This window comes from Phodopus roborovskii, unplaced genomic scaffold (assembly GCF_943737965.1).
Source record: "Phodopus roborovskii unplaced genomic scaffold, PHOROB, whole genome shotgun sequence".
Classification (NCBI taxonomy): domain Eukaryota; kingdom Metazoa; phylum Chordata; class Mammalia; order Rodentia; family Cricetidae; genus Phodopus; species Phodopus roborovskii.
Window position 1 is genome coordinate 609,976 of NW_026126599.1, and position 16,131 is coordinate 626,106.

General features: G+C 48.8%; 1 pseudogene; it reads right to left on the reverse strand.

The window, feature by feature from the left end:
* Positions 1-663: 663 nt before the first annotated feature.
* Positions 664-7,087, reverse strand: LOC127237153 (paired immunoglobulin-like type 2 receptor beta; annotated as a pseudogene).
* Positions 7,088-16,131: the final 9,044 nt, after the last annotated feature.

A 16,131-nucleotide genomic window follows, 5' to 3' on the forward strand; every position in this document is an offset into this window, starting at 1 on the left:
AGCTAGACTAGAACCCAGGTCTGCTCTGCAATCAGACTATAATGTTCCTTCTCCTGAGGGGATTGACCTAAATGTTGAGATTGTTGGTTCTGTGTGAGCCTTTGCTGTGGGCCCCTTTGTTGTTCCTCTTTGAACAATGGAAACTGACATGACAAGTCACATGACCATTTGAGTTCCACCCATGAGGCCCCTTCTCTGTGCCCAGATGTCTGGAGGAAGAAGATGATGACTAAACCCTTCTTTATATGACTGGCCAGACCATCAGCATGGCATCCTGCTTGTGTGAACCCTTCAGGGATGCTCAGAGACACCACCCCAGCTGCCCATATCACTGTGACCATGGCTCCTGCAGAGTTCAACCTCAGGAGGCTTGGATCCTGTGGCAACCACTGCAGACATCTCACAGCTGCCAGGAGACTTCACTTTAACCATGAGAATTCTTGGTGACTTCTCCATGACCCCTGGTATTTTCAGCTAGTCTCTTGGGGAGGTACACAGTCCCTTCCCCCCCCAATGACTCAGAAATAACCCTGTGATTGATAAGACATTTGAGGCTTGTGTTTGGTGGAACTAAAGCAGCATCAATGCAGGATGGAGATTGGTGGATCTCATTCATGCATGCCTGTTGCTATTTCTGTCAAGAGGCACTATGACCAAGGTAACTCTTACAAAGGAAAAGATTTAATTGGGGCTGGCTTACAGATTCAGAGGTTTAGTCCATTATCATCATGGTGGGACATGGCAGCATGCAGTCCGTCATGGTGCCGGACGAGTTGAGAGTTCTACATCTTGATCTCCAGGCAAAAGGAAGTGAACTGTGTGTACCCTGAGAGAAGTCTGAGTAGAGGAGAATTCAAAGACCACCCCCACAATGACACACTTCCTTCAACAAGGTCATACCTACTCCAATAAAGCTAAGCCCCCTAATAGTGCCCCTCCCTATGAGCTTATGGGGGCCAGTTGAATTACATTCTAACTGCTACAATGCCCATTCATCTTTTCTGTCTGTGAAAGCAGCCTGGTTCCATTCTTTTTGGTCAGTCTGGATGCTGCCCTTATGTCCCAGCAGGCACTTGGTAGAAGCTGACCCACTGATGATGATCAAATGTGAAGACAGACCGTCCTTGGGAAGGAAGTCTTGTCCTAGAGAAGACCCCAGAGGTCAGAATATGAACATGGCAGGAAATAAGGAAAGCGACTGCATGTAGATGGCCTGTGAGGAGAGGAAGCTCAACATGAGGCCCAAGCAAGCCCCAGTCTGTCACCTGAGGAGGAGCACGGAGGGGTCAGGGGCCGTGGCTGGGATGTCAGTGTCCAGGGAGTATGGGAGAGAGGACCTAGGATCCTCATGCAGTGGTTCTCAGTGTGGACCATGGTCCCTGACTCTCTCCCTGTCCCTACTCTCTCTGTCTCTCCCTGTGCAGGACACAGTCTGCTACTCTCTAAGAGGTCAAGATAGACACCGAGGTGGAGTGCTATGAGGAAGACCTTCATTAAAAAGTATTAACTCCATGGGCAGAGAAGAGCACACACAGTTGGTCTCTCAGGACCAGAGCCAGAGAACATGACCTGGGTTCCAAGGAGAGGGCATCAGAGCTCCCATGACGGGAGTGTGGTTTCTCTTCTTGTACCCATCCAAAGATAGGATATTTTACAGTACAGTCCTGGTGCCATGCTCTCTGGTCTTCAAACAGGAGGCAGGGGATGGGGTGGGATGCAGGATATGTGGCCAGCAAACCCATACTTTCAAGTAAACTCACTTCCCTGGTGCGAGATCCTGGTGTGGAGTCTGTTAGCAGGGGACTATCAGACAATGTCTCAGCAAGTGCCTGTAGGTGACCCTGAGATGGAAAGGACAATTTTCCAGTTGTTTCCTTGTATAATTTGAGTCCCCAGAAATCGAACCCAGGTTATTGGGCTAGGCAGCAGACACCTTTTCCCCACCAAGCTATCTCACTGGTCCACTTGAATTTTTTGTTCGTTAGTATGCAGTTTTTTAAAAGATGACATTTTAAAAAATTAGAAAATGTGATGATCACGATTTATCATGTTGGGGAGTTCACATCATTTTTTATGGTATAGCCTCTCACTGCTTTGGAACTCACCAATTAGGCTGGAGCAGCTGGACAGACAGCCATATGGTTCTGCTTGGCTCTTGCTTGAGATTACAAAGTCCTGCCACCTGCCTTGCTTATAACGTGGGTTCTGTGGATCAATCTCAGGTCCTCCTGCCCATGTGGCAGGGTTTCCTGACTGAGTCATCTCTCTACTCCCTTGCATGTCTCTCAGAACAAGCTTCCCCAGGCAGGCCCTCACCTGCTCGCTGGGATGACCGGCGCCCACCTGGCTGGGCTTTGGCTTTAGTGTGCTGGCCTGTAGGAGAAGAAACGGTGTCAGTGTGGCAGCCACGCTGACCCTCACTCTGCCTTCAGATTCAGGCTCAGGTTTCAAGTCCAGAATTCTGCTTCCTCTCAGGTCTCCTGCTCCGTTCCTGCCCTGTAGTCTTCTTCTTACCATGGATTTCAATCTGCTCTGAACACAGTCCATACTCAATTCCTGTTTTGTGTCCCTTCAAGGTCTCATGGAGGACAGTTGACCTTCTACTTTCTGTGTCACTGCATGTGGCCCTGAACTTCAGATCCTCCTGTTTCCACTTCCAAATGCTGGGATAGAGATGTCCCCAGCTGTGTCACAAAACTCATGTCTTAGAATCCTTAAGAACGTTAGAAGACAACCCATTTCTCTTTACAAAAACGCAATTGGAGTTGGTTAGGGATTACACTGAATTTCTATATTGTTTTTCATTATAATGACATAAATTTCTCCACTGCAGCAGGGTGGTGGCGACACATGCCTTTAATCCCAGCGCTAGGGAGGTAGAGGCAGGTGGATTTCTGTGAGTTTGAAGCTGGCCTGGTCTAGAAAGCTACACAGAAAACCCTGTCTCAAAAAACAAACAAACAAAATTTCCATTGTAAAGGTATATATTTTTCCATTGTGCATATCCTTACTTTTTTTTTTTTTTTTTTTTTTTTGGTGTTTCCATAGGGTTTTTTTTTTTTTGTGATTTATTTTTGGGCAGTATGTATGCGTATATTTACATACGTGCACACACATGTGGACGGCAGAGGACAGCCTTGGGCATTGACCTGCAGCAGCTGTCTGCTTTAGTTTAGGATTCAGGCTTGTATTTAGCTTGGGACTCATTGATTGGGCAAGCCTGGCACCACATTGAGCCTCAGTGTATTACTGTCTCTGCCTGTCCAAGTATCTGCCAACTTTTTATGTGTGTCGTGAACCCATGTCCTCATGTTTGTGGGACAACCAGTTGACCAACTGAGTATCTTCCCAGCTTTTCAGTGAGTTTTCTCGGCAGTGTTTGGTTTTTGGTGTACAAATCTTTGACCAGTTTTAGTGTAGGCTCTTCCTAGACATACCGTGATTGTAATTTCCGTGTTTACACCATATCTTCAACTCAAACAGTTGTCTCTTTCCATAGGTTTCACTTCCTGAGAGATGTTGTCCCTGGATGCTGCTCTGCCCTGAATCCTATTTAGCAGTCACAGTTCTTTCCCATGAACGGTTAGCCCCTGAGGTACCCGGATTCCCCTTGATTTCCTTAGGAGCACGCTCTGTGTTCATCTGCACTGGACCCAGCTGGTCTCTAAGGAAAGTAATCGCCAGTTCAGTCTTTGTGTTGAGCTCAGCCACCTTCCTGCCCTTCTGTTCTCCTCACTTTCCCCTGCACAACCTCCTTCCCCATCCCCCACAGCTGAGAGAACTCAGAGGGGAAGCTCAGGTGAGGGCCTGTCCTGGACACTTACCTTTGCTCCCAGCACAGGAAGATCATCAACACACAGACGGGGGTTATGAGCACAGCCGTGGCCACCACCACCCCGACTGTGGCTGCCAGGTTCACAAGTGAAGGATTGCTCTGACCCTCTGTGTCCTCCAGGCCAGCTGTGGTGGCTGCAGAGGTGACCTGGTTCTCTGTGTCCTCCAGGCCAGCTGTGGTGAGTGCAGGGGTGACCTGGTTCTCTGTGTCCTCCAGGCCAGCTGTGGTGGCTGCAGAGGTGACCTGGTTCTCTGTGTCCTCCAGGCCAGCTGTGGCGACTGCAGAGGTGACTAAGGAGGGCATCTGTTTGGTGGTGCTGGCATCTGTGGAAGAGAAGAGAGTGAGCAGATCCTCCCTGGATGAGGGAGGGATGGGGTGAGAGTCACACCTTGTCTCCTCTGAGGAGTGTGGGATGGGAATAGCTCTTAGAAGTTCACACAGAGAGGGGAACAAATGTTGAAGGCTGAGTTTCTAGGAGAGCCTTGTGGTGTATCCTCAGTCTCTACATGGTCACAGATAACTAAGTCATAGAAATACAGTTCTTTTGTCATAAATATATAAAACACACACAGATGCCTCAGTCCATAGAGTGTTTGATGCTCAGACCTTAGAGCTCAGGATTCATCCGTGGTATTCACAGGAAGAGCCTGTGGAACTGGGTGTGGCCTTTAATCTTAGTCCTAGACTCCAGAGGCAGAGGAATATCTGAGTTAATGCCATTCTGCCTATATATCTAGTTCCATACTAAACTGAGTTGACTGGGCTGTAATCCCAGTACCAAGGACGTGGGGACAGCATGTCCCTGGGGCTCACTGCTCATGCAACCTAAAACTTGGCAATCTCAAAGCCAGTTGAAGACCCCATCTCAAAAAATGAGGTGAATGAGGTTATTCTCAAGCCTTGACAGGCACATTGAACAAATGTGAACACACACACACACACACACACACACACACACACACACACACCTGAATAACAGACCCTCACTATCATACACAGAATACAAAAATGTATAACAGAAAACACATAATTCTGGCTGTAAGTGTACTGCTGAGTGCAGGGCAGGGCACATTCATTTCCTCTACAAATGTCACTAGGTTAATTTCCATAACATTTACATATTTGGTAACACTAGTCCAGCAGCTCCCAACCTGTGGTTTGTCACCCACAGTGGACATAAGATATCCTGCATATCAGATATGTATAGTATGATTCATAACAGTAGTTCAAATATAGTTATGTACTAGCAATGAAAATAATTTTATGGTGGGGTCTCCACCACATGAGGAATTGTTTTGAGGGTGACAGCATTAGGAAGGGTGAGAGTCACTGCTCTAGATCCTAGAGGCGGCTCCTTTCTCTCCCTGCCCTGAGCCCTGGCCGCTGCTGTTTGATGTGACATCAGGTCAACATGGCAGCCACAGAGACTGCACAGGAACGGGGCTGTGGGCGTCATCTCAGAGGTTAGCATTAGTCCAGTCAAGAGCCACAGCTGGTTGTGGTGGCGTGTGACTCTAATCTCAGCACTTTGGAGGTAGAATCGGACAGATTTCTGTGAGTTCCAGGACAACCAGGGCTAAACGGTGAGATCCTGTCTTCTAAAAGCCAAACACCAATATATAAAGAAATAGCCACAGAGCAAGGCTGTGATGGACAAGGAAGCACACAGAGCCCCCGGCTCCTGTAGGGCCACACGAAGAACTGAGGAGTAAAAGCCACTCAGTGTTCCCAGAGCACGGGACTGCAGTTACTTGTGTCCCAGAGGAGAGGCAGGGATCAGAAGACAGAGCAGTCACAACATGTCAATGTGGACATGATTTCCCAAGACATTTGGAACTTGTGTGGGAGTGGGGAGGGCAAGAGGGCAAAAAGAAGAGAGAGGAGTTGGGAAATGAAGAGAAGACAGGAGTGGGTAGGGAGAGGTGAGGGGTGTGTGCTGTGGAGCTAGGAGGGGGAAATGGGGGGCTGTGGTGACAGGTGGCATTTCACACTTGGATTGTAAAACATCCAGTGGGTACCTACTGTTTGTTCTGGGCTTAGGTTTGAGGTGTGTGGAGATGCTCCACACAGGGACTCATTGGAGCCCTGCTCCAGGACCAAGTGATTCAGCTATATCCTTGAAACTTTAATCTCCCTGCAGGTCCTGGGGGAGGGGGAAGTGGCCAACACCACAGTGTTAGTTTGGGACAGAAAGGGCATGAATTAAGGGGAAGGTCACATGATGAAGCCTACTGTGGGCTTGGCATTCCCTCTGAGCAGAGGATGACAAGCAAGGTCAGAGATGGCAGCAGAGAATTCACAACTGCAAGGGAAAGATTCATTTGGCAAAGGCATGCAAAGAGCCAAGGGAAAAGAATATGAAAGAAAGCTCAGAGTTGTGGAGCCTGAGGTGACATCTAGGGGACAGGATGTCAGAGGCATCAAAGCCAAAGTGGGGTGGCTCACCATGTGTGATGGTGAGTTGTGTTCCATCAACTGACTGCACAATCTCTGTCTTTTTTCTCATGTTCAGATGAACTCTGCAGAAGTACACTGTCTGGTCCTCCTCCTTCAGGTCCAGGATTCTGAGGACTCCGGATGTCTGAGGCTGAGTCCAGTTCAGGATGAGCCGGTTCTTGAAATGCTCATGTATGAAACCTGAGGAGGGGTTGTAGATAATGTCCCCATGGAAGTGCTTCCATCTCCGAGAGAATCCTCATCTGCCGAATCTTTGTCAACTCCCAGGGGAAGGAGAAGGAGAAGGGGATCTCGATGGAGCTGCCCTGGACACCGGAGAGGCGTGTTGGTTGGTTGACCCCCAAAACATTCAATCTGTTGAATCCTGCTAGGTTACCTGGGAAGGAAGGAAGGGGAGAAACTTAAATCTCTGCAGGGGATGGAAAGGACAGCCCAGAGCTTCCTGACTCTTCACCCACAGGCAGGTGTGTGACACAGGGCAGAACTGTCCCTATGGCTGGAACAGGAAAGACAAGGAAAGCCTGTGTTGGACCTAGTCTGAGGGCTGGTCTCACTTGGGGACAGAGATGAGTGTCTGTTCACTTGACAGTCCATTCTTCCTAGCCCCACTGGTGTCTCTTGTGGTTAAGGCAGAGTCCCTGCTGGCAAGGTCCCACCACTCACCACCGTGCAGGCATGGTGCTGGCAGCAGCAGAAGCAGGACACATGTCATGACCTGGTGTCCTCCAGGAAATGAGAGCAGCAGAGCCATCAGGCTGGAGAACAGGCCCTGTGGAGGGACCCTGGGGTGCTCAGGACCCAAGAGAGAATAATGCAAAGGAACACACAACCCCAGAACCTTTTCATGTTGAGGATTGATTCAGGGAAGGACCTCCTCATCTCCACCTCCTTGTGGTCAGAAACTTCCTTTGTTATCTGGCTTCTTCTTTCTCACGTTGCAGAAGATCCACCCTTGTGGTCGATGAGAACAAGGCCATGCCCTTGAGCCCAGCACCCATATTTGTGTGGAAGATGTGGCCTTGACCTCACCATGCCTGACCTCCTGACTACCCAGTCCTTCATATATACCATGTTGTCCCCCTCTCCCTCCCTCCCCCTCCCTCCCCTATCTCTGCCTCCCTCTCATACCTCCTCCTCTCTTGCTGGTTCTCCTTGAGTCTGAGCCTCTCTCAACCCAAGGAAGAGGCTGCCTGGACCAGCACGTGCTCTTTCAGGGAGAGAAAAGCTGATACAGGTCTCTGAGCAGCTGAATCCCATGCTCAGCTAAGAGATGCTGATACTGGAGATGCTGATGCGAGAGGATGCTCCCTCAGTTCCCAACTCCAGAACGTGGTTTCTTATCCTGCTCTTTGACCCCTTCCTGTTCTTCAGTGGCTGCTGATTGTTCTCAGGCTGAACCAAGTCATGGCAGATCCTCTTTGCCCTGGTCTGCTCCATGCTCCCCATCGACATTGTCCCTAGGCTTCCCAGGTGACAGTCCCCCTCACCCGACATGGGGTCTGGAGTTTATCCTGTCTCTGTGAGAGCCTTGCTGCCCTCCAATCCGCAGAGGGAGCCCTGGCTCAGGTCATGCCAGCATCGGATGGCAGGGGACTCCAGTCTCACTAAGTCCTTTGTTCAGCACAGAGGTGTCAGCATGGACCCAAGGCATCACTCAGCCTTACCTCAAGGGCCAGCAACAGGTGATACCTCCTTGAAGTTTTAGAGATGACTCTGTTCTGCCGTGGTCATTCCAGAACCCTCTTTGTTCTATAAGCAAAGAAGGCTCAGAGCAGCAATGTGCCACATTTTTTGAGACATCCGTGAGAGTGGAGGCAGAGGGACTGTGATTGGGTGGGGACATGAGAGGTGGGGACAGAGGCTGTGGTGGCCTGAACACTGGTTCGTCAGGAGTGTCACCCCACCCTTCTTTAATCGTCAGCTATGGCAGAAAGACATGATTGTACCAGAGAAAGTGGCATCATTCTCCCTGAATGACACACGCAGAGGTGACTTCACACTTTTGACACAGATTGCCTTCTCCATACTTCCCTGCAGGTGGCTATGCAGCCTGCATTCTGTCATATCTGCTTTGGATACCTTCCCTCACAGTCCCCATGATTCTCTTATCCCTTGTCCTGAGCCCTCATGGTCATGAACCTCATTCTCATGACATCAGTGACAGCTGCACAGGGATACACTTCTATATCCTTCCATCCTGCCCTTTGAAAGGCAGATGCAAAACCTTTAGGACAAGTTCACCCCAGATGGACAGTCAGTCAGGAGAGGGGACAGGCCTACTGAACCTCCCAGAAAGCCTCCCCTTTTTTATTGGATGGAGTCTCAAGTAGCCCAGGCTGGGCCTTGAACTTGTTATGTAGCCAAGGATGACCTTTACTCCTACAGATTTTCATCTCTGCCCTCCCAAATGCTGGGGTGAAGGTGTGTTCCAGTGTGTCCCTTTGTCCCCTGCTGGAGATAGAACCCAGGGTCCTGTGCATGCCAGGCAGGTAAACACTTTACCAGATGAACCACAATTTTAGCCTCAGTGAGGTCAGAGAGGGGGCCTCCTGGTCATGAGTACTCACCTCCAGGCTTCATCTCAACGTGCCCTACCGTCTGGGGTTACGTGTAAAAGGTCACCCATGGTAGGGCTGTACCTGACTATGACTGCCTAATGTCAGGTGCTGGACACCAGTGTTTGCTTTGTTTGTTTATTTTTTAAATTAATTTATTTTATGTCCTGACCAAAGCCTCTCCATCCTCTTCTCCTACCACTCCCAACCCCACTTCCTTGCCTCCCCTCAATCCACCCCTCCCTTGCTCAGTAGAGGCAGGCCGCCCATGAGTGTCTGCAAAGTATGGCACACCAAGCTGCCTTAACACCAAGAACCTCCCCCTGTAGTTGGGTTGTGCAAGACAACCCAACATGAGGAATAAGTTTGGAAGAGCCAGCCAAAGCACCAGGGACAACACCTGTTCCCATTGCCAGGAGTCCCCCAAACAGACCAAGCTACACAACTGTCACACATATGCAGGGTGCCTAGGTCAGTCCCATGCAGGCTCCCTGGTTGTTGGTTCAGGCTCTTCTGTGGGGTTTCCTTGGATGTCTTTGACCCGGACCCCACCCCAGCCCCTGCTGTCAGAACCTTTCCCCTTCCTCAGGAGGACCCCCCACCCCCAAACTCAGCCCAGTGTTTGGCCTTGGGTCTCTGAATTGGCATCCTTCAGTCACTAGATGAAGGTTCTACACTGCCAACAAGGCTAGTCACCAATCTGATCACAAGGGATGGGGACACTGGCATTTTTACACAAAAGGTTATTCAGGTGTTCAGCCTCGCTGCTGCCATCTGCTGGCGCCTTAATCCCAAGTCATGGACTCAGCTGGAATTCCATAAGGACCCTCTGTGGGATGATTTCTGCCCTTGATGCTGTCATCAGTCTCCTGCAGTGACAACCATGTTTCCCCAGAAGCAGTGAGTGGGCCCTGCAGCCATGATGCTGTCACAGGGGAGGGGCACTTTCTGTGGAGGAACAGCTGTGCACACGTGGGGCTTTGTATCCATGTGACCATGGAAGGTGAAAGAACCTGCTGCTGCTCAGCCTATAGCAGGAGTGTGCCCTGTCCCCACAGAATAAATAAGTAAATATAATAAAGAAAATTAAATCCCAAGTTAGGCAGGGAGGTACATGCCTTTAATTCTACCATTTGGTAGACAGAAGCAAGCTGGCATCTGTTAGTTTGAATGTAGCCTGGTCTATATAATGAGTTCCAGGCCAACTGGGTTACACGGTGAGAACTTGTCCCCCAAAACAAAGAAAAACAACAAAGGAACAAACAAACAAATGAAATGAATCACAAAGAAACCAAGCAAAACATCCAAGGCACATGGTGTCCTGAGTGGTAGTGATGTCTGAGCTGTCCTTGGCCTCCACATCCATGAGCACACACTTGCACACACATGACCTGCACACACACACACACACATACACACACACACACACAGAGTCATGCAAGGCACCTTTCACAGCTGCTCTGCCCCCACATGTTTACCCAGTCCTCACCTGAGTACACAGGGTCTCTCCAGGCATGCTCTGGGTTTCTTCAGACTGCAGTTCCTGATCGTGTCCCAGAGGTCACACTCTGATTTTATACCCAACCTATTTCTCTCTGAATCATCCAATCCCAGAAACTCCACTCAAAATATCCACAGTGCAGTCCCTGTGGGTGCTGACCCTGCAGACACCATCATCCATGAGAACTGTCCATCTGTCCGCCCATCCTGTCTCACCACCCACCCTCCCACTCACTCCTTGATTTGTTTACCCCAGAGACAACATGCAGACCCACAGTAACCACCCAGACTGGGGTCTGGATAGAGTGGAGGAGAGGCTAGAGAGGGTGGTGTAGACAGGACACTCAAACTGTAGCCGTGGCTTTACAATAGCACACAGATGTCCTGTCCCCATATGGCACCTTCTTTGTCTCCTAGGATGACATTGTCATCTTCATCTCCCTCATGTGCTGCCCAATCTCAGCATGAGCACTCCCTGACACCTGCCCAGGGGATCCCTAAGAAGAGACTCTGCACTGTGTCCTAATGGCCCAGTGGCTGGGATGGGTGACCAATCTGTCACCTGCTCCTCTGGTGTGAAGTCTCCCAGACTCTGCAGATAGCCTAGGCCAGATGGAGAAATTCACAAGTCATTGTGTTTGAGGTCACAGAAATGGAAAGGCTGCCAATTTCCTCTTCAACATTATATATATTATGTGAAAGAAAATATTGTCACAAAATTTGTTTAAGTGAATCTAAAAGATTTGTTTAGTGAACAAAGAGGAAACTCATTATATCTAAGTTCCCTGTCTCCATCAAAAATGAAGTAACAGATGACCAGCTTCTATGACCTTCTGTAGTATTTGCAGTTTTGGTGAGCTTTACTGTTTGTTTGGTTTTGAGAGAGGGTTTTCTGTAGCCTCGGTTGCCTCAAACTCAATAGGTACAAATGATAGCCTCCAATTCCTGGTCTTCCTAGCTCTACTGTCAATCATGGGAATACAAGCACATGCTACCATGCCTGGCTTCCTCTAGTACATTTTGTTATATGACCATTTGAATAACAGCTTTGAGGTCCTTTCCATGTGCCTGGCTGCCTGGAGCCTGGAGTGTATTAACAGTCATTTATTTAGATGACTGGCCAGACAATCATCATGGCAGCCTCAGGGATGCTCAGAGACACCACACCAACTGCCAAAATCACTGTGACCACAGCTGCTGCGGAGTTCAGCCTCAGGAGGCTTGGATCCAGTGACACCACTGCAGACATCTCTCTGCTGCCCAGGAGACTTCACTTTAGCCAGGAGAGGCCTTGGTGATTTCCCCATGACCCCTCCATCTTCAGCTAGTCTTGTGGGGTTAGCATAGTTTTCCCAATGACTCAGCTCAGGCCCTTTATCACTACACATTCAAGGATTGTCATTAGTGGAGTAAGAGCTGCACCTGTACAGGGCTGTGATTGGTGGATCTCAATCAAGCAAGTCCATGCACCTTCTCTGGCTGTGAAAGCAGCCTGGATTTCATTCTTATTGGTCAGTCTGGATGCTGTCCTTATATCGCAGAGGCTCTTTGGTAGAAGCTGACCCACTGACAATCAAATGTGAAGACAGACCGGCTTTGGGAAGGAAGTCTTGTCCTAGAGAAGACCCCAGAGGTCAGAATATCAACATGGCTGGAAATAAGGAAAGCAACTGCATGTAGATGGCCTGTGAGGAAAGGAAGCTCAACATGGGACCCAAGCAAGCCATGTCTGTCACCTGTGGAGCAGCATGGAGGGGTCAAGGAGAAACAGATGGATTGCTGGGAGTAAGCCATGTAACGAAAGTGTTATTAATTCCATAGACTGAAACGGCTTCATCCGGTTCTCAGGACAGAGGAAGATATTATGACCTGGGCTCGGGAAAGGCCATCAGAGCTCACGTGGCAGAACTGTGGGGTCTCTTCTTACACCTTTCCAAGGACAGGGTGTTTGCATGGCACAGGCCTGCAGACATGCTCTCTGATTCCCAGCCTGGGGCAGGGAGGACAGTTGGGAGCAGGATGTGTGGTCACTACTTTGCTGTAAACTCTCCTCCCAGGAGAGAGGTCCTGGCTCCTGGACATCTGTAATCTGGGGTCTCATAGACGATGTCAGGTGTGTGCAGGTGTCTGTGAGAGGGAGAGGACAGTTTTCTTGCACCCACTTGTGTGCCCTGGAATTGAACCCAGATTCTTGGGCCAGGCAGCAGGCTCCTTTTTCCTACTGAGCTATTGCTCTTCTCCTGGTGTTTCTTTCATCCATTAACATATAACTTTAAAATACTTGATCTAAAATAAATTTAGGAAATGTCATGACCATGTTTGTCCCCTTGGGAATCCACATTGTTTCTTATTACATAGCCTGCCGTTGCTCTGGAACTCAGCAATTAGGCTAGACTAGCTGGACAGACAGCCCATGACTCTGATTGACTCTTGCTTGTCCAGGGCTGGGATTGCAAACATATGCCACCTGCCAGGTTCATAATGTGGGTTCTGGAGATCAAGCTAAGATCCTCATGTGTCCCCCCTACCCCCCCCCCAAAGCGTTGCTGGCAGAATCATCTCTCTAGCTCTCTTGCATGCCTCTTACAACAAATTTCCCCAAACAGCCTGTCTGAATCAAAGACCATTGCTGTGAAGAGACACCATGACCACAGCAACTCTCACAAGGGAAAACATTTAATTGGGGCTGGCTTACAGTGTCAAAGGTTTAGTTTATTATCATCATGGCATGAAGCTTGGTGGTACACAGGCAGACATGGTGCTGGAGATGTAGTAAAGTAGCTGAGCATTCTACATCCAGATTAGAGGCATCAAGAAGAGGAAGACACTGGGCCTGGCTTGAGCATTTGAAATGTCAAAGCCCACCCCCAGTGACTCACTTCCTCCTACTAGGCCACGCCTACTCCATCAAGGCCACACACCCTTTGTGCCACTGCCTGCTGACCAAATATATAAATCCTTGAGTCTATGGGGCCATGCTTATTCAATCCTCCACACCTGGTCCCTGGGATGACAGATCTACAGGGCTGGGGTTTGGCTTTAGTGTGCTGGCCTGTAGGAGAAGATCCAGATCTACCCTTGCGGTCACCCACAAATGGCTGGGTCCTTGGACCCAGCCCTCGGTTTCCTGACTTGACCTCACCATGCCTGCTAGGCTCTCCTCTCTTCCAGCCTGACCTCCTGACTACCCAGTCCTTCATATATACCATGTTGTCCCTCCCTCCCTCCCTCCCTCCTTCCCTCCCTCCCTCCGTATCTCTGCCTCCCTCTCATACCTCCTCTTATCCCGCTGGTTCTCCTTGTGTCTGAACCTCTCTCAACCCAAGGAAGAGGCTGTCTGGACCAGCAGTGCTCCTCTTGGCTTCAGACCTCATTGTTGCTACCTTGTGTCTCCTTAAAGCCAAGTGATACATTCTTTTTTCCTTTCCCTGCCCTGAACCCAGGTGGTTCCCCATAAGGATCTCCTAGGATGGGCTTGCCAGGGACACTAGGTACACGACTTCCCTAACTGTTAAGGGTATTTCCCCAACATGAGATACACGACCCAGGAGTCACCTGCAACCTTGGTACTGTCATATAGGAGGGACTTTTTGGAACACAAAGGCCTGGGGGCTTTGATGATCAGACAATGGACACCTGAAGGGATAGGGTCTGTTCCCAGGGTGTACTGAGGCCATCCTTATCCTTTCTGTTCACAGCCAAAAGTGTTCCGCCAGCAACACAGATCTTTAATCCACTCACTACTCTCTTTCTGGTTCTCCCATCCAGGCTTACACACAGTCTTTTCTAACTGGAGCATTGCAGGAACCTGCTCGATGTGCCCTTGTCCCTTACTGTCCCCTCACTCCAGTGCACCCAGCTTCTCTCCACAGGAGTTAAAGTAGTGGGGTTCTTTTGGTGGGGACTGTGAATCTCCTGCCACTGCTTTGCTTAAAAACAAAAACAAGTGCCATAAAGGACTTGTGGCAAAGCCAGATGCTCTGTGTTCAGTCCCAGGGACCCATAGTAGAAAGAGAGCTAATGCCCTGAAGTGCCATAGCATGCTCAAGTACATACACAAGCTTTGTAAGCCACACCTAATAAAAAGTAAATACATACAGGGACAGAGAGATGGTAACGAGGTTATGATTTGTATTGCTCTTGGAGAGCCCTGGAGTTTGCTTCCTAGCACTCACTTTAGGTAGCTTACAAACCAGGGTTTTGACGTTTCCTTTCTGACCTTGGGCCAGATCAAACCAAACTCAAGACAGGTCCATTCAGGCAACAAGGGACCATCAGCTCCAACCTATAGGATGGCCGAGGATAACACTGAAATATAAGACAGGATATTATAGAAACATGTGAACATGGCCAGATATAGAATGGAGCTGCTCTTGTCAATGTACCAAAAGTGAACACACTTGGAAGAAGCAGATGTATTTTGTTGCCTGAGGGTAACCGCCAGGCCACAGCCTCACATAGAGATCTGTGAAGAAATCTTACAGGGTGGGAGAGATGGCTCTGTGGTTAAGAGCACTGGCTGCTCTTGCAGAGGACCTGAGTTTGGTCCTAGCACCCACATGGCTCTCAACCACTGTAACTCCTATTCTAGGGGATCCAATGCCCTCCTCTAGCTTTTGCAGGCATAACACATATGCAGTACACATATATACATTCCATCAAAACACTCATACGCATACAATAAAGAGGAGGAAATCTTACAAGAGAAAATTCCAGATGTGTGGGCACATGGAAGCCCAGGACAGGCACACATAGTGAAGCCTACACACATTTGATCTTGTCCTGAATCAAAAATTCCAAGCGTGAGTCTAATCTAACATGCTTGCTTTGGAGAATACAAGTATCATGGATAGGAAACATTTTGTTGTTGTTGTTGTTTGGGTTTTTTTTTTTTTTAGTTTAAAATTTTACTTTATAAAATTTTGAACTCATTTTTTAAAATTCTGTGTATGGGTGTTTTGCTTCCATGTATGTCTGTGCACCACATACATACCTGCTGCCTGTGCAGGTCAGAAGAGGATACCTGATCTCCTGGAACTTAACAGTTGTGAGCCACTGTGTGGGTGCTGGGAATTGAACCTGGGTCCTCTGCAAGAACAGCAGGCTCTCTTCACTGCTCAGCTGTCTTCCAGCCCTAGTGGGAGTGCTTTTTTAAGGACCAAGGAAAACTTACACTGATGTGTGATGGGAGCCCAGAATAAAGACACCGGACAGAAGCAGAGGCCCTTCCTCCAGGCTCTCCCACATAGAAGGTGGGCAAGGGTACTGGGCTTAGTGAAGAGAAAAATGACTGTCTTTCACTGACTCCAAATAGATGTTGGGGGTCCATGCCATATGAAAAAGTCAGAAGGCCACAAGCATGCTATGTTTATTTTGAGCCTCCTTTTTGTGTCTGCTGTATAGTTTATACATCGCTCATTTAATGAAATATCTGTTTGCCTCAGCCATTGTTGAAGGAATCAGATCACCTCACTCATGCATTTTTGTTCAGTCATAAGAGTAAGAGGACAGTCTGCAGAAATCTGTTCTCTCCTTCCACCATGTGGATCCCAAGGAATGAAACTTTAGTCATCTAGTTTGGCCACAAGCACCTTTTACCACTGAGCCATCTTGCCTACCCAGTTTTACTCCTCTCATCCATAGCTACGTGTTGGTTCAGCAAAGTGCAGAAAGATTGGCAGAGATTGAGAGACTGAATAATGGAAAGAAGGAGAAAGGGGAGAGTGGTAAACCTAGGGAGCACCAAGAAAAACCTCTAATTTTGTTCAAGTTTAATTGTTCTAA